Raw genomic sequence first — 19,725 nt, forward strand, 5'->3', positions numbered from 1 at the left:
CTGTGCGGTAAGACTCGCGGTGGAGGACTGTGTGTCTACATCAACACAGAATGGTGCAAGAACTCTGTACTAGTCTCCAGTCACTTTTCATCTCTGGTGGAGTTCATGGTCATCAGATGCAGACCTTTTTATCTCCCGAGGGAATTCACCACAGTGCTGATCATCAGCGTTTACATCCCACCCGCCGCCAACGCTAAAGACGCACTCTGTGAGCTGTACAGCGCTATCAGCGGACTGCAAAACACACACCCCGACGGACTGGTTATTGTTGCTGGAGAGTTCAACCATGTGAATATCAAGTCAGTTATTCCACCAACATGTGAACTTTGCAACGAGAGGAGTGAACGCACTGGACCTCATTTACACGAACATTCCCAGCGCGTACCGGGCAGAGCCCCGCCCTCACCTCGGATAATCAGATCACATCTCTGTTATGCTGATTCCAGCATACAGACCGCTCGTCAGATGCTCAAAACCGGTTCTGAAGCAGGTAAGAACCTGGCCATCAGGAGCCATCTCTGCTCTCCAGGACTGCTTTGAGCACAATGACTGGCAAATGTTTAGGGAGGCTGCAACCTACAGTAACACCATAGACTTGAGGAGTACACTTCATCTGTGACTGCATCAGTGCTGTCCCAATCAGAAGCCATGGATGACTGCAGAGGTGCGTGCTCTGCTGAAGGCTAAAGACTCTGACTTCAAAGCAGGAGACAAGGCAGCTCTAAAAAAAGCAAGGGCCAAACTGTCCCGGGCCATCAGAGAGGCAAAGCGCGCAAACGGTCAGAGCATCCACAGCCACTTCAGAGACAGCGGGGACACACGACGCATGTGGCAGGGCATCTAGGCCATCACCAACTACAGGGAAATACCACCTGCCTGTGACAGTGATGCTTCTCTTCCAGATGCGCTGAATGACTTCTACGCTCGGTTCAAGACACAGAACAGTGTGGCAGCGAGGAAGACCACCCCTCCTCCTGACGACCAGGTGTTGTGCCTTACAGCAGCTGACGTGAAGAAAACTGTACGCAGAGTTGACCCATGGAAAGCTGCTGGACCAGACAACATTCCTGGTAGAGTGCTCAGGGAATGTACAGACCAGCTAACAGATGTCTGCACTGACATCTTCAACATCTCCCTGAGCAGTGCCACCATCTCAACGTGTCTCAAGGCAACCACCATCATACCTGTGCCAAAGAAGTCTTCAGTGTCCTGCCTCAATGACTACCGTCCCGTCGCACTCACATCCATCATCATGAAGTGCTTCGAGAGGCTTGTCATGAGGCACATCAAGTCCCTGCTGCCTCCTTCACTAGACCCTCTGCAGTCTGCATACCGTCCCAACCGCTCAACAGACGACGCCATTCACCCTTCACCTGGCGCTCACCCATCTGGACAATAGAGACACTTATGTTCGAATGCTGTTCATTGACTTTAGTTCAGCATTCAACACAATCATTCCCCAGCACCTGATCAGGAAGCTGAACCTACTGGGCCTGAACACTTCCCTCTGTAACTGGATCCTGGACTTCCTGACTGGGAGACCTCAGTCAGTGCGGATCGGACATAACATCTCCAGCACCACCATGGTGAGTACTGGGGCCCGCCAGGGCTGTGTGCTCAGCCCACTGCTGTTCACTTTGCTGACTCACGACTGTGCAGCAATGCACAGCTCGAACCACATCATCAAGTTTGCAGATGATACGACTGTGGTGGGTCTCATCAGCAAGAATGATGAGTCAGCATACAGAGAGGAAGTGCTACGGTTAATGGACTGGTGCAGAACCAACAACCTGTCTCTGAACGTAGACAAGACCAAAGAGATGGTTGTTGACTTCGGAAGGACAAGGCGTGATCACTCTCCACTGCACATCGACGGCTCTGCTGTGGAGATCGTCAAGAACACCAAGTTTCTTGGAGTTCACCTGGCAGAGGATCTCACCTGGTCCCTCAACACCAGCACCATAACCAAGAAGCCCAGCAGTGTCTCTACTTCCTGCGAAGGCTGAAGAAGGCACATCTCCAGCCTCCCATCCTCACCACATTCTACAGAGGAACCATCGAGAGCATCCTGAGCAGCTGTATCACTGCCTGGTTTGGGAACTGTATGGTATCAGATCGCAAGTCCCTGCAGCAAGTAGTGAGGACGGCTGAGAAGATCATCGGTGTCTCTCTTCCCATCATAGACATTTACACCACACGCTGCATCCGCAAAGCAACCAGTATTGTAGATGATCACACACACCCCTCACACTCACTCTTCACCCTCCTACCATCTGGAAAAAGGTACCAAAGCATCCGGGCCCTCAAGTTCAGACTGTGCAACAGCTTCGTCCCACAAATAATCAGACTCCTTAACAACCAGAGTCTGGTCTGAACAGTCACACATATTTCAGTGACTGGACTGAACACACACACACACACACACACACACACACACACACACACACACACACACACACACACACACACACACACACACACACACACACACACACACACACACACACACAATCTCATCTTTTAAGAGTGCAATGTTTATGGTCAATAACTGCTGCTATGCATTCACTTTATAAAAAATGGTCACAAGTGCACTTTACTGCCTACCTGTATTTATTATTGTTTATCATGATAAATCATAATAATCTTTGTAGCACCTTTGGTCCTGGAGGAACGTTGTTTCGTTTCACTGTGTATATGGTTGAAATGACAATAAAAGTACTTGAACTTGAACTAAGAGGAGTGCTGGAGCTCTGGCAGAGTAACCATGAGGTTAGTTCAAGTTAGGGAAGAGGGGATGGACTATCAGCCCAGCAGACCATAGGCCACCAAAGGGCCCATTGCACCCCCCAAAATGAACCTACTGTACTTAGTTAAACCTTTTGGTACCCTTGATAAAGGATACCAGGTTTCTTAGTTTTAGTTTCCTAATCTGGTTAGGTTCAAAAATAACGGAACCCAGAACCCTCTGTGTCAGTCTACCCCATGCTAGATGCCGGCCTAAAAAGTGGAGTGATGTCTCAGGTTCCTCCCCACAGTACATCTGTGTGTACATGTACTGACCTGTTGGAGTCTCATTACCATTCTATATCTATTCAATAGGTTGTGACCTGTAAGTCCCAACCACTGGACCTATTATACTTCTACACAGGCCAACATATGCCCTGAAACACCTTTTACCCCTAAAATTGAGGCTAATCAGGAGCTCGACACACTGAATAACAGCAAACACCTCAGCCTGAAAGATGGTGGTGTATCTGCCCAGTGCAAAGCTCTTTTCCTGTGTCAGGCTGTTGTGTTGTATTAACACTCCAGCTCTGGCTTTCCCCCGATCAATGATCCATCTGTAAAACAAGTGATTACAGGTGAGGCTGTGTTCAGAGCCAGGTCTGACCATGACTCTCTCCCTGTTATAGCTGTACTAAATTTATTCACAAAAGAGTATCTTTTTCGTACCCTATCACATGGGAAAGTATTAAGCGGAAAATCTGCTGATATTCTTTCCATGATTAAGGTTTGACTGGCATCTGCTAGTCTTTGCCACCTGCCCAACTGGTGCAGACTTACTGATGTAGAAACTGCCTCTGGAACAGTGTAGAGGTCCAGAGGGGCTAAGTTCAGAACACCGACAGCACCTAGAGTCCATGCCCACCAACACAGAGACAGACTGAGACAACATGACACACCAAAGAGGGAAAACAACAAGAAATACAAGGAAAGGGAAAGGCAAAGCCTAAACTCTAACAGTAATCCCCACGAAGGCGAGCTCTCCCCGTCAACTCCCCAGGCAGACAGGATGGGAGCGATGAAACTATCAGTCTATAGAGACATGGGTGATAAATATAACATTGACCACCCATTTATTGCCAACATGAAATGCATGTTCAAATAATTCTTAGTCATAATCGAACGCTAGTTTTAAAGTCTAATTTAAGGGCTCCTTCACACATAGTGCAAATTTGGTATGGAATTGTGTGCAAAATGTGTCAAATCGTAGTTGCCTCGTACACCTGTTGCTACAACTATTTGCGCACACCAGCAACTGAAAAACAAAGTGTGTGGTGTGCGAGCCCATCAAACCCTCTCGTGGCAGGTGTCGGCCAATTCCAGGTGACACACACAAACCTCTAACACCGCTCATTTAGCACTTAGAAAATGTGTGGCAATTTGCACTATTGACACAACAACAGTCAGCAGACAATCACTGTCATGCTGGCAGTGAAGTTTGTCTAAGTGCCCGACGAGTGTGGCTTTGCAAACACACACACTGACACGTTGGTGTGTGTGCTGAACTGACAGGAGGTGCGGCCATCGACAGAAACAGCTGTGGGGAGCTGTGGATCTGGACGTCCCAGCAGGACAACACGTACTGTGTTTGGACAGACATGAACTAACACTGTGATGCGCATGTGTGCTTGCTGTCCTTACGTGGACATAAATAAAAATATACCATCCCTGGTTCTCAAGACCAGGCACCAAAGTGGCTCAACTCTACTCTTTTCTACTCTAATATTTTACTCTTCCTTTTTAGATATTTAGATATACCTTTATATACTAGCATAGTTCCACCTTAGAATTGGAATATAATATATAAGATATACCTTACTAAATTTTCATATATCGTTGTGGCGACGGGCTGCAGTGAGCGAGTGCACGCACAGTGCGCACATTCACAGACTGAAATGAACCATCAGATCATAACACGCAGCAGGCGATCTGACTGTCACACCACCCACATGTGTAACCGTATCGTGCAGCTAGTGGCACTGTGTTCCTGTGTCCATGAACTGTCGCACCAGAATCATGCACACCTGCCCGTCGGTGTGATGTTTCATGGTGCGTTCATATGAGCTGTTCCCATGGGTGTCGTCCTGAGTTGTCTATATTTGCACTATGTGTGAAGGGGCCCTAAACACCGATATTGGAATCCCTCCACCTTAATATTACACCCATATTAACCTGGCCAAGTTTATCACTTTTTGCCAACTGCTGTATTGAATGAAGTCTTTGTTAACCCTCTGGGGTCTGAGGGCATTTTTTGAACAGTTCACTCGCCTGGCATAAATGTTTTATTATTGCTGTTAACAGCTCTCCCTGCATCCCTCAATCAAGTTTTATGTCTCTTTTTTCAGGACAACCTGTGCTTTCATAATATATATATATATGCTTTTGTTGTGTTTTATAAGTGTAATCAAGGTTTACAATCAGAAATAAGAAAGGAAAAAGTAAAGCGGAGGAATTTTCCACACACATTTATTCAAAACACACAACAAACTATAATAAACAACTATTTTGACACTTTATAAAGGTAATTTGAGGTCTTGTGTGAAAGACTGTACAACAAAAAGGTTCAAACAATAAACACAAATGCACATTTTGAACAATGTATACAAAATGGTCTATGCGTTTTTTTTTTGTCTTCATCTCAAAGCAATTTCTGTCTGCTATTACACAAAGGTTACATCACAAACTTCTACTGTGTTTTGGAGTGCTCTGTGCTGCTCCTAAAGCAGCTTTCATTCACACTTTGGCTCCTTACAATCTGAGGAGTGGCCCTCCCACTCGCTCCATTGATATGGTAAATAGTGCTTTACGCCGAGAAAGCAACAGAGTTATCCAGTAACATTCACATGCAAACTAGTGGAGCAATCCTGATAGTTACACACTCTTTGTTTGAGCACGAGATTGTCATCAGAGGCTCTCCGTCTGCTTTCACTGATCGCTGTGCGTAATTGCACAGGGTGCATTGGAGCCCAATAGTATGTACTCATTGAAGCACCCAGGGGGCTATTCAAACAGGCCAACTAGTATTCCCTAACTGATCAACAAAAACAAGCACAACTCAAAGTTCTTGTTCGACATAGTGACAAGACTTATTTATGGACAACCACCTGTAGTTCGCTCTCCTTTTACAGCACAAGATTTCTTAGATTACTGCTGTGAGTTGTACGTATAGCTGATGAACATCACTTTGAGTAAACGGAATCAGTTTATCAGTGAAAACACCTAGTGGAGTGGGTGGTTGCAAAGAAAACCTGCACCCTCTCCGCCCTTTCTGGAACAAGTTCAATACCCCTTCTCCAGGGGTTGGTAAGGTTAGACCTTACTTGTTTGAAGTGCCTTGAGGCAGCTTTGTTATGATTTGGCACTATATAAATGAAATCGACCTCTTGGTCTTTTTTCATGACTGGCTCCATTAATGACTATTAACTCTGCCGTGTCCATACATACAGTATCTATGCATGTATCCAGGGGCTGGAACACAACAGACAGCAGAGCAAACAAAAGCACACATACCAAACACACACATACCTTGTTTGAGACACAAGTTACTCGTCCAGTAAGTCAAGTGTTCATACTTTGTTATGTTCATTACTGTGTAATCCCGGTCACATCTTCCACCATAGAAGCAGAGAGTAGTACAATTTAGGGCAGCTTTGACAAAAATACATTGACCTCTGCGACCTTTTCTTGCAGCTATATGTACAACTCACAGCATGTTTTTGAAGCTTCTGGGAGGGACATTCCCCCATCATCTACTTGAACCCAGATCATCTACTTGAACCCAGCCCCAGTCACTGGGAGATGGAAGTATTGGAGTAGTTATAGGTAGTCCTGCCTGATCTCTTGATTTTTTCCTTAAGTGCAGCTTGAGTTAGCGGAGAGCTATCCACTGACCTGCCCTTCTGAGAGAAGACATGTTTCCAAGCCTCCATTACCTCAGTGATTGCCCTGTCATACAGGAGCACCACAAAGCACTCCAACTTCTCCAGGTGTTCATCAACAGAGCAAGGTATGTGTCAGTGACAATAATCTGGATCTTGGTCTTCAAGATCTTGGTCTGTTTGCTAAGAAAGGACAAGAGCTCTCTTTTGTTGTCATCATTCCTCAGGAGTTCTTGCCAGTTTCTGGGTATAGAAGTTGATTATTCCATACATCTGTGGGCTCATTTGCCCCTTTTCTGGTGTGTGCATGACTTCAAACTACCAGGAATGTCTTCATTGCAGGCTTGATTTACCCTCTGCGTTGTGATGTATGGTTGAAATATATCTGATCTGTACTCAGCAAATATGCATGCAGTGCCAGGTTTCAGCATGTTCACAGTGGATCAGTAGACAGCCACAGAAACGTGTAAACCATTTAGGAAGAAGAATTGGGTATAAAATAATTCACGTACCAAGGTAATTAGACATTACTTGTATTCTGTTGAAGCGATTGGAGACCTTGTTGAAAAATTCTCAGCATAGCTATCATAGACTAGATTTCAGATGACCATATAGCCCAAAATTTTCAGAGATCCTGAACCTAATACTGTGCCAAGTTTCATGCTTTTATCATCAATTGCACAATCATTGTACCACTCTGCTTCACTAGTAGTTGATACCAGAGAGAGTAAGAACTGATTGCTGTGTCCGTTAGTCATTAGTGTTAACAATGTTAAAAAGTTATATTAACAATGAAAGATGTTTACCTCAGAGTTATGATCAGATGTTGTTGTGTGCACACATGTGGTTATAATTTTATAGTGTTTTTATTTATTTATTTTTAACATTGTGGAAACCAGCAACATACAGTGGGGAAAATAAGTATTTGACCCCCTGTCAGTTTTGCAGGTTTTCCCACCTACAAAGAATGTAGAGGTCTGTAATTTTTATCGTAGGTACACTTTAACTGTGAGAGACAGAATCTAAAAAAAAAAAATCCAGAAAATCACATTGTATGATTTTTAAATAATTAATTTGCAATTTATTGCATAAAATAAGTATTTGAACCCCTAACAACCAGCAGGAATTCTGGCTCTCACAGACCTGTTAATTTTTCTTTAAGAAGCCCTCTTATTCTGCAATCTTTACCTGTATTAATTGCACCTGTTTGAACTTGTTACCTGTATAAAAGACACCTGTTCACACACTCAATCAATCACACTCCAACCTGTCCACCATAGACAAGACCAAAGAGCTGTCTGAGGACACCAGGGAAAAAACTGTAGACCTGCACAATGCTGGGATGGACTACAGGACAACAGGCAAGCAGCTTGGTAGAAGACAGCAACTTGTTGTGAAAGTGTAGTGACACGGACCCACAACAGGGGGCGCAAATGAACGGTCAATAGATGAGCCAAAAAGTAACAATTTAATGTTGTGAAGGTGCACAACGAATATACAGACAATCTCAGAATATGATTACAGTCAATCCACAAAGGTGACGTGTGGGCGGGCTCGAGGATAGAAGACGTCTGTCCTGAGAAGAGCCGGAACCACACGATTTCCGCCGCCACCGAACCTGGTGAATACTGGAGCCGCCAAGTCCCGAATTCCCAGGTGATCACCGTCCCCGACTGTCGGATCTGGTACTGCTGGCGAAGAACAAAGACAGTCAAGTGTGGGTGTGTGTACACCCCGTAACAACAATGGTGGGAATGCCACCTCCACCTCTAACACAATATTCTGCAGAGTACCGCAGTGATTCCTCAGGGGAAAAGAGTGCCATCCAGCACTCACTCAGCTTCCACAGACAGAGGGACCGGTACTCCTGCAAACATTCACAATATACAGATTATATTGTAAAACACAAACGGCTGAGTCTATTACCTCCAAAGAAGTATGATATCTCGGCGATGAGGTGGAGATGACGTCTGGGTTTTATGGAGTGCGATGATGAAGAATGAGTGACAGCTGTCAGGAATTAATGAGTGACAGCTGTCACTCCCGGCTGTGTCCGTGGCGGCAGCGCCCTCTCGTGCCTGAAGCCCGCACTTCAGGCAGGGTGCCCTCTGGTGGTGGGCCAGCAGTACCTCCTCTTCTGGCGGCCCACACATCACAACTGTTATGTTTATTTATTAGAAAGTGGAAGAAACACAAGATGACTGTCAATCTCCCTCGGTCTGGGATTCCATGCAAGATCTCACTTTGTGGAGTAAGGATGATTCTGAGAAAGCTCAGAACTACACAGGAGGACCTGGTCAATGACCTGAAGAGAGCTGGGACCACAGTCACAAGGATTACATTAGTAACACATGATGCGGTCATGGTTTAAAATCCTGCAGGGCAGCAAGGTCCCCCTGCTCAAGCCAGCACATGTCCAAGCCCGTTTGAAGTTCACCAGTGACCATCTGGATGATCCAGAGGAGGCATGGGAGAAGGTCATGTGGTCAGATGAGACCAGAATAGAGCTTGTTGGAATCAACTCCACTTACCATGTTTAGAGGATGAGAACAACCCCAAGAAAACCATCCCAACCGTGAAGCATGGGGGTGGAAACATCATACTCTGGGGGTGCTCTTCTGCAAAGGGGACAGGACGACTGCACCGTATTGAAGGGAGGGTGGATGGGGTCATGTATTGCGAGATTTTGGCAAACAAGCTCCTTCCCTCAGTAAGAGCATTGAAGATGGGTCATGGCTGGGTCTTCCAGCATGACAATGACCCAAAACAAACAGCCAGGGCAACTAAGTAGGGGCTCCATAAGAAGCATTTCAAGGTCCTGCAGTGGCTTGGCCAGTCTCCAGACCTGAACTCAATAGAAAATCTTTGGAGGAATCTGAAACTCCAAACCTGAAAGATTTGGAGATTTGTATGGAGGAGTGGACCAAAATCCCTGTTGCAGTGTGTGAAAACTTGGTCAAGAACTACAGGAAACGTCTGACCTCTGTAAAGGCAGACAAATGTTTCTGTACCAATTGTTAAGCTCTGTTTTTCTAGGCGGTCAAATACTTATTTTATGCAATAAAATGCAAATTAATTATATAAAATTGTACAATGTGATTTACTGGATTTTTTTTAGATTCTGTCTCTCACAGTTGAAGTGCACCTACGACAGAAATTACAGACCTCTCAATTCTTTGTAGGTGGGAAAACCTGCAAAATTGACAGGGGGTCAAATACTTATTTTCCCCACTGTAGGTGCTTTTGTAGGTAGATAGATAGACAGAGAGACAGACAGAGAGACAGACAGACAGAGAGACAGACAGACAGACAAACAGATAGATAGATACTTTATTGATCCCAGAGGGAAATTCAAGGCATCCAGCAGCTTGCACATTAGACAAGACACACATTACACCAGACACACAAATAAGATTAAATAAATAAAAGAAGATAGACCACTCAATAAAAACCACTAACTAAACTAAAAATAAAAATAAAATTTTGTCAGCATCCAGTCTCACAGAATATAACGGAGGAGTAAATATAGTGTAATAATGCAGTAGTAAGGAGGTAGTGCAGATGTAAACAGTACACAATATAAACAGTGAAAGTTGTGCAAAGAAGTAAACAGTGTAAACATTGTTGGTAGTGCAAAAAAAGCAATGAAAGGTCTAATCAGATGTATCACAGGATTATTTTTTGCTGTGTTGGGAAGAGTTAAACAGTCTGATGGCCTGAGGGACAAAAGACTTCCTAAATCTGTCCGTGTGGCAGGACTGGGACAGCAGTCTGCCACTGAATGAGCTCCTCTGCCTGATGATGACGCTGTGCAGAGGGTGCTCAACATTGTCCATAATGGCCAGCAGTTTACTGAGGGTCCTTCTCTCTGCCACTGATGTTAGTGTCTCCAGCTCTGTTCCCAGCACTAAACCAGCTTTCCTCACCAGCCTGTCCAGTCGCCCAGTGTCCCTCCTCTTCATGCTGCTCCCCCAGCAGACCACCACAGAGAAGAGGACACTGGCTACCACAGACTGGTAGAACATTCGCAGGAGTTTATGGCAAATCCTGAAGGACCCTAATCTCCTCAGGAAGTACAGTCTGCTCTGTCCCTTCCTGTAGAGTGTGTCAGTATTGGCTGACCAGTCCAATCTATCATCCATAAGTGTCCCCAGATATTTGTAAGACCGGACCATCTCCACATCGACCCCCTCAATTGAGACTGGCTGCAGAGTGGGCCTGGACCTTCTAAAGTCCACTACCATCTCCTTTGTTTTGGTAATGTTCAGCTGTAGGTGGTTTGATTTGCACCACTCCACAAAGTCCTGTATCAGGTCCCTGTACTCGCTTTCCTGTCCCTCTCGCACACATCCCACAATAGCAGTATCGTCCGAAAACTTCTGCATGTGGCACGACTCCGAGTTGTAATTGAAGTCTGATGTGTACAGAGTGAACAGAACTGGAGACAGCACGGTTCCTTGTGGTGCTCCAGTGCTGCTGATCACTGTGTCCGAGGTGCAGTTACTGAATCTAACATATTGTGGTCTTCCAGTTAGATAATCAGTGATCCAGGTGACCAGATGAGTGTCCACCTCCATCTCCATGAGCTTGTCTCTCAGTAGCAGGGGCTGGATGGTATTGAAGGCACTGGAGAAGTCAAAAAAACATGACCCTCACAGCACTGTTACCCCTGTCCAAATGAGAGTGGGCCCTGTGAAGGAGGTAGAGGATGGCGTCCTCCACTCCCACCTTCTCCCTGTATGCAAACTGCAGTGAGTCCTCAGCATGTCTAACCTGAGGTCTGAGGACGCTCAACAGCAGTCGCTCCATGGTCTTCATCATGTGGGATGTCAAAGCGACCGGCCTGTAGTCATTCAGCTCCTTCGGGTGTACCTTCTTAGGAACTGGAATGACACAGGATGTCTTCCACATCACTGGGACCTTTCCGAGACGCAGGCTCAGGTTGAAAACATGCTGGAGGGGCTCCCCCAGTTGGTTGGCGCAGGCCTTAAGCATTCTGGGACACACTTTATCCGGGCCTGCTGCCTTCTTGGGGTGGAATCTCCTTAGCTCTCTCCTGACCTGGTCTACCGTGAAGGAGGGAGGGTGGTGAGAGTGGGTGTTTGTTCCGGCTGACTGTGATGATGATGATGATGATGATGATGGTGGTGAGGATGGTGAGGGAGAGGGCTGGTGAAGAGAAGTTTACTGACCTTTGCATTGCTTACGATGCTATGATCTTTGCTGAATCAATGGCTACTCATATTGCAGTGCTTGACAAAATGGGTGAGGAAATGGAATGTCTGGGTTTGTGATGGTCCTGCTTCAAGATGAAGGTCCAGGCTTTCAGTGACTCCCTGGACCATCAGAAGTGTATCTTAATGAGATAAAGTGTCGAACTTTCACTGACATTCCCTTGTCTTGGTAGTGGCAGGTGTTTAGTGATGCCAGTACCTTTGAAGGACAACAAAGGTTTGAGTCTTTAGGTTCCTGCTGCTTTGTGTTTTACTGTATGGCTTGCAGACACGGATACTAACTGATGACCTAAGGATACAACTGGATCCTGGGTACTAGTTGTCTTTGCAGAATCACTGGGTACGACTGGAATGACTTTGCATCATAACACGATTAGGAAGACTCATTTGAGGAGTATGAATTGCTCTGTGAGGAAGCATTGGCTATGACAATATGGACATGAGGCGGTTTTCTCTGTACATGATCCAACATTTACATACGGTGCATCCGGAAAGTATTCACAGCGCTTCATTTTTTCCACATTTTTATGTAGAAAAAGGAAAACGTTCCTTATTCCAAAATGGGGCAAATTCGTTTTTCCCTCAAACCTCTACATCCCATAATGACAACATGAAAAAAGGTTGTTTTTTGTTTTTTGCAAATTTATTAAAAAAAAAAAAAAAAACTAAGACATGGCACGTATTCACACTTATTGCCTAATACTTTTTTGATGCACCTTTGGCAGCAATTACAGCCTCAGGTCTTCTTGAATATGATGCTTCAAGCTTGGGGCACCCATCTTTGGACAGTTTTGCCCATTCCTCTTTGTAGCACCTCTCAAGCTCCATCAGGTTGGATGGGGAGTGTCAGTGCACAGACATTTTCAGATCTCTCCAGAGATGTTCAATCAGATTCAGGTCTGGTCTCTGGCTGGGCCACTAAAGGACATTGACAGAGTTGTCTTGAAGCCACTCCTTTGATATCTTGGCTGTTTGCTTAAAGTTATTGTCTTGGAGAAAGATGAGCTGTCACCCCAGTCCGAGGTCAAGAGTGCTGTGGAGCAGGTTTTCATCCAGGATGTCTCTGTACATTGCCACATTCATCTTTCCCTCAATCCTGACTAGTCTCGCAGTTTCTGCTCCTGAAAAACATCCCCACAGCATGATGTTGCCACCACCATGCTTCACTATAGGGATGGTGCCTGGACCTATTATACTTCTACGCAGGCCAGCAAATGCCCTGAAACGCCTTTTACCCCTAAAATTGAGGCTAATCAGGAACTCGACACACTGAATGACAGCAAACACCTCAGCCTGAAAGATGGTGTTGTATCTGCCCAGTGCAAAGCTCTTTTCCTGTGTCAGGCTGTTGTGTTGTATTAACACTCCAGCTCTGGCTTTCCTCCGATCAATGATCCGTCTGTAAAACAAGTGATTACAGGTGAGGCCGTGTTCAGAGCCAGGTCTGACCATGACTCTCTCCCTGTTATCGCTGTACTAAATTTATTCACAAAAGAGTATATTTTTCGTACCCTAACACATGGGAAAGTATTAAGCGGAAAATCCGCTGATATTCTTTCCATGATTAAGGTATGACTGGCATCTGCTAATCTTTGCCACCTGCCCAACTGGTGCAGACTTACTGATGTAGAAACTGCCTCTAGAGCAGTGTAGAGGTCCAGAGGGGCTAAGTTCAGAACACCGACAGCACCTAGAGTCCATGCCCACCAACACAGAGACAGACTGAGACAACATGACACACCAAAGAGGGAAAACAACAAGAAACACAAGGAAAAGGAAAGGCAAAGCCTAAACTCTAACAGTAATCCCCACTAAAGCGAGCTCTCCCCCTGTCAACTCACCAGGCGGACAGGATGGGAGCGATGAAACTATCAGTCTATAGAGACATGGGTGATAAATATAACATTGACCACCCATTTATTGCCAACATGAAGTGCATGTTCAAATAATTCTTACTCATAATCGAACGCTAGTTTTAAAGTCTAATTTAAGGGCTCCTTCACACATAGTGCGAATTTGGCATGGAATTGTGCGTAAAACATGTCAAATCGTAGCTGCCTCATACACCTGTTGCTAAAACTATTCGCGCACACCAGCAACTGAAAAACAAAGTGTGCGGTGTCCGAGCCCATTGAACCCTCTCGTGGCATGTGTCGGCCAATTCCAGGTGACACACAAACCTCTAACACCGCTCATTTGGCACTTAGAAAATGTGTGGCCATTCGTACTATTGACACAACAACAGTCAGCAGGCAATCACTGTCATGCTGGCAGTGAAGTTTGTCTAAGTGTCCCACAAGTGTGGCTTTGCAAACACACACTGACACGTTGGTGTGTGTGCTGAACTGACAGGAGGTGCGGCCGTCGACAGAAACAGCTGTGGGGAGCTGTGGATCTGGACGTCCCAGCAGGACAACACGTATTGTGTTTGGACAGACATGAACTAACACTGTGATGCGCGTGTGTGCTTGCTGTCCTTACGTGGAAATAAATAAAAAATATACCATCCCTGGTTCTCAAGACCAGGCACCAAAGTGGCTCAACTCTACTGTTTTCTACTCTCCTATTTTACTTTTCCTTTTTAGATATACCTTTATATACTAGCATAGTTCCACCTTAGATTTGGAATATAATATAAGATATACCTTACTAAAATTTCATATATCGTTGTGGCGATGGGCTGAAGTGAGTGAGTGCACGCACGGTGCGCACATTCACAGGCTGAAAGGAACCATCAAATCATAACATGCAGCAGGCGATCTGACTGTCACACCACCCACGTAAGCTCTGTTTCACATGACGCGGTGTCAGTCGTGTGGTGCAGCGTCCACAAGACACGCGTGTCTGGCAGAACATGCGTGCACGGTCGACTGGACGCATAGGACCAGTAGATGTGGACATGAGAAGAGCAAACTGCTTCATCATTCATGTCATTTCATGACTGTATGTCTGTGACCATGGGTCATCTACAGAGGAACAGACAGATCATACTTGTATTGCCCACTTGATAAGAGGGATTCAATAAAATGCGGTGTTTCTATATGGTGTGTGTGTGTTTTTTTAATACGTCCATGTCCTGTTTCCAGCAGCTTTAACAGGACAGTGATTGTAGCTCAGTGGTAAAGTTTCTGACTGGCAATCAGAGCTTTTGGCGCGGGTTTGAGTCCCGTGGGTGGCATGTAATTTTTATTTATTTTATTTTCACAGCAGCTGCGTGATGTGTAAAAGCTGCTGTGAAAAGCTGCTGTGTTCCCGCATGCACAAAACCATTGCAGCATGTATTTTTTTTTCTTCACAGCAGCTGCACGATGTGTAACCGTATCATGCAGCTTGTGGCACTATGTTCCTGTGTGCATGAACCGTCGCACCGGAATCATGCACGCCTGCCTGTCGGCATGATGTTTCATGGTGCGCTCATACAAGCTGCTCTGATGGGTGTCGCCCTGAGTTGTATATATTTGCACTATGTGTGAAGGGGCCCTAAACACTGATATTGGAATCCCTCCATCTTAATATTACACCCATATTAACCTGGCCAAGTTTATCACTGTTTGCCAACTGCTGTATTGAATGAAGTCTTTGTTAACCCTCTGGGGTCTGAAGGCATTTTTTGAACAGTTCACTCGCCTGGCATAAATGTTTTATTATTGCTGTTAACAGCTCTCACTGAATCGCACAATCAAGTTTTATGTCTCTTTTTTTCAGGACAACCTGTGCTTTCATATATATGTTTTTGTTGTGTTTTCTAAGTGTAATAAAGGTTTACAATCAGAAATAGGAAAGGAAAAAGTAAAGCGGAAGAATTTTCCACACACATTTATTCAAAACACACAACAAACTATAATAAACAACTGTTCTGACACTTTATAAAGGTATTTTGAGGTCTTGTGTGAAAGATTGTACAACAAAAAGGTTTAAACAATAAACACAAATGCACATTTTGAACAATATATACAAAATGGTCTATGCTTTTGTTTTGTCTTCATCTCAAAGCAATTTCTGTCTGCTATTACACAAAGGTTACATCACAAACGTCTACTTCTACTGTGTTTTGGAGTGCTTTGTGCTGCTTCTAAAGCAGCTTTCATTCACACTTTGGCCCACTTTGGCTCCTTACAACTGAGGAGTGGCCCTCCCCCTCGCTCCATTGATATGGTAAACAGTCCTTTAAGCAACAGAGTTATCCAATAACATTCACATGCAAACTAGTGGAGCAATCTTGATAGTTACACACTTTGTTTGAGCACGTGAGATTGTCATAAGAGGCTCTCCGTCTGCTTTCACTGATCGCTGTGCGTAATGGCGCAGGGTGCATTGGAGCCCAATGGTATGTACTCATTGGAGCACCCAAGGGGCTATTCAAACGGGCCAACTCGTAACATATCACTCCTGAAAATGATCTTTGGCTTTTCACGTGAGGTAAATCTGCGCTACGATTGGATTTTGGAAAACCATGTGACGGTGAACCAATTCCGATTGTACACTCACATTGTGCACATCATCACAGAACTTCTATGAAGAGTACAAAGACGGCCCATGGCTGGCTCAAAAGTCCGCGGAGTTAAGTTTTGGGCAAAAAAAAAAAAAAAAGTTTCTATCTCATATCATTAAAAAGTTATTTATAATTTAGTAAAGCTTGGTCTTAGCCGTCGTATACGACGGCGTCGGCCCCAGAGAGTTAATATCACTGAATTTTATTTTCTGTGCATTTCAGAGAAAAAAGTGAGCACAATGGGCAAGTGCATATTCTGTGAGCAGCCAGTAGATAATGGTCAGAAAAGGGTGACCCTGACTACCAAAGGATATGAAAGAATGAAAAGAGCAAGCAAAGAACGTGGTGGCCATATCCATGTAGTTCCTGTTCAACTTGTGCACACAAAGTGCAGAAGTGAGTATTCAATGCTCCAGCCAGAAAGAAGGACAAGGAAAACAAATGCCTCGCTAGTCTTGCAGAGGTAGAAACACTCCAATGCATTCATCAGTCATCTGAGGCACCATTCATTTATAAAACAAATGCCTTTTCTATGGCTATCCAGACATTTATGAAGGCTGAAAAGTTCAATATAAATTCATTTCAGTAAGAACTCTGGGTTTCCAGGAGAAAATCATGAAGGCCTGAATGGGTTGACTGAGTCCAAGCCCGTGTATTGTATGTGAAGAATCTTCCCTGGGCAGATGCTGTTTACAGTAAATCATCACTTATACATCCAGTTTTCTTTAGACAAGTCAGGGGATGGTTACATGAACATTTCCAAGTTACTGAATATATCTTGGACAACATTTACAGCAATCTTTAAGAAATACAAACAGTATGGTATGATATGGTAAATCCGTTTGCGGGAGGCAGTTCTCAAAAACTGAGTGAGGATAGGTTAATCTGATTGGTTAATCGTGTGAGATTTCAGACTATAAAATAACACGTTGACGTTGGCAAAATATTCGACCGTTTCACATTTGATGTATTACTCCCTGCCCTGGCCGCGCGTGCTGCTATGCAGATGTCAATAATGGCGCTGTCAGCTGAGAGCGAGAGAAACAGAGCAGAGAGGCGGAGCGACGACGATACCAAAATGCATAAATTTAAGATACGACAGTATTGATGTGGATTCTGCTCACAGAATTTCCAGTTTGGCATGAACACACTTTTTCTACGGTAAGCTTTGGCGAGCCGACTACACCCTTTGTCTCCGTAACAGTTTTATCAAACTATATTATTATGTGGATTAAGATGTAGCCTTCAGTGGTGAACTCTTCTTTTGCTGAAAACACGGATCCGTACAAACGTTGGAATTGGATTATAATGGGAAGAACCCCCTCGTGTCTGATGATTTGCGGATGTTAATGCTGGATTATGGTCACAAATATCCGTTTTAAAACTCCTTTTTTTTTTTTTGTGACTGTAAAATCCAGCATTGACGTCTGGAAATTTGAATTTGAGTTTATTCTGCACACAGACAAAAATAACAAATTCACCTCACAGTGAAAACAAAGAAAACAATCCGACAAAGCGTCCATGTGACTGAAAGGGTGTGGGCAGAAGCAAAAGCTTATAAACGCCCACCCCTTTAACCAAAAGAATAAAAATCATCAGACACAACAGGGTTATTCCCTAACTGACAAAAAACAAAAAACAAAAACAAGCACAACTCAAAGTTCTTGTCCGACACAGTGACAACACTTATTTATGGACAACCACCTGTAGTTCATTCTCCTTTTACAGCACAAGATTTCTTAGATTACTGCTGTGAGTTGTACGTATAGCTGATGAACATCACTTTGAGTAAACAGAATCAGTTTATCAGTGAAAACACCTGGTGGAGTGGGTGGTTGCAAAGAAAACCTGCACCCTCTCCGCCCTTTCTGGAACAAGTTCAACACCCCTTCTCCAGGGGTTGGTAAGGTTAGCCTTACTTGTTTGAAGTGCCTTGAGGCAGCTTTGTTGTGATTTGGTGCTATATAAATTAAATCGACCCTCTTGGTCTTCTTTTCATGACTGGCTCCCATTAATGACAATTAACTCTGCCGTGTCCATATATACAGTATCTATGCATGTATCCAGGGGCTGGAACACAACAGACAGCAGAGCAAACAAAAGCACACAGCATGACACAGAGAGAGAGCTGAGTGCTGAAGCACTGTCTAATCACTGAAATAGACACATGCAATTATGCACGAGTCTAAATAAACAAATGTGCCAGATGGAATGATTGCAGAAAATATCCCAAAAAACAGATAGAATGAAATCAGGATCGTTGTGTATAGTGAGGCGGCTTGGTAAAATATATCAAAAAATTTGGCACAGTTAGCAGAGAGCAAGAGAAATTTTTTTTACCTCAGATTTGTCTGAGTGTCAGTGTGGCAGCCATTTTGGAAATGGCGGTAAAATATCATGACCATTCACGTAAGAGGTACATTGTGAACTTGCATTATCACTGATACATTCTTCATCTTTATTTCAAAATACAAACACACACATACCTTGTTTGAGACACAAGTTACTCGTCCAGTAAGTCAAGTGTTCATACTTTATGTTCATTACTGTTTATTTCCGGTCACATCTTCCACCATAGAAGCAGAGAGTAGTACACTTTAGGGCAGCTTTGACAAAAATACATTGGCCTCTGCGACCTTTTCTTGCAGCTATATGTACAACTCACAGCATGTTTTTGAAGCTTCTGGGAGGGCCATTCCCCCATCATCTACTTGAACCCAGCCCCAGTCACTGGGAGATGGAAGTATTGGAGTAGTTATCGGTAGTCCTGCCTGATCTCTTGATTTGTTCCTTAAGTGCAGCTTGAGTTAGCGGAGAGCTATCCATTGACCTGCCCTTCTGAGAGAAGACATGCTTCCAAGCCTCCATTACCTCAATGATTGCCCTGTCATACAGGAGCACCACAAAGCGCTCCAACTTCTCCAGGTGTTCATCAACAGAGCAAGGTATGTGTCAGTGACAATAATCTGGATCTTGGTCTTCAAGATCTTGGTCTGTTTGCTAAGAAAGGACAAGAGCTCTCTTTTGTTGCCATCATTCCTCAGGAATTCTTGCCAGTTTCTGGGTATAGAAGTTGATTATTCCATACATCTGTGGGCTCACTTGCCCCTTTTCTGGTGATTTACCCTCTACGTTGTGATGTATGGTTGAAATATATCTGATCTGTACTCAGCAAATATGCATGCAGTGCCAGGTTTCAGCATGTTCACAGTGGATCAGTAGACAGCCACAGAAACATGTGCAAACCATTTAGGAAGAAGAACTGGATATAAAATAATTCACGTACCAAGGTGATTAGGCATTACTTGTATTTTGTTGAAGCGATTGGAGACCTTGT

At 44.3% G+C, this 19,725-nt stretch overlaps 1 long non-coding RNA gene across 1 annotated transcript in view; it reads left to right on the plus strand.

Moving 5' to 3' along the window:
* LOC117529150 overlaps nt 1-16,778 on the plus strand; it is a 264,393-nt gene extending 247,615 nt beyond the window's left edge. Inside the window, exon 4 of the long non-coding RNA XR_004565934.1 lies at nt 16,613-16,778. This is a non-coding gene — a long non-coding RNA (uncharacterized LOC117529150). The remainder of the gene's footprint in view (nt 1-16,612) is intronic.
* The last annotated feature ends 2,947 nt before the right edge of the window (nt 16,779-19,725 follow it).

This window comes from Thalassophryne amazonica, chromosome 2 (genome assembly GCF_902500255.1).
Source record: "Thalassophryne amazonica chromosome 2, fThaAma1.1, whole genome shotgun sequence".
NCBI lineage: Eukaryota > Metazoa > Chordata > Actinopteri > Batrachoidiformes > Batrachoididae > Thalassophryne > Thalassophryne amazonica.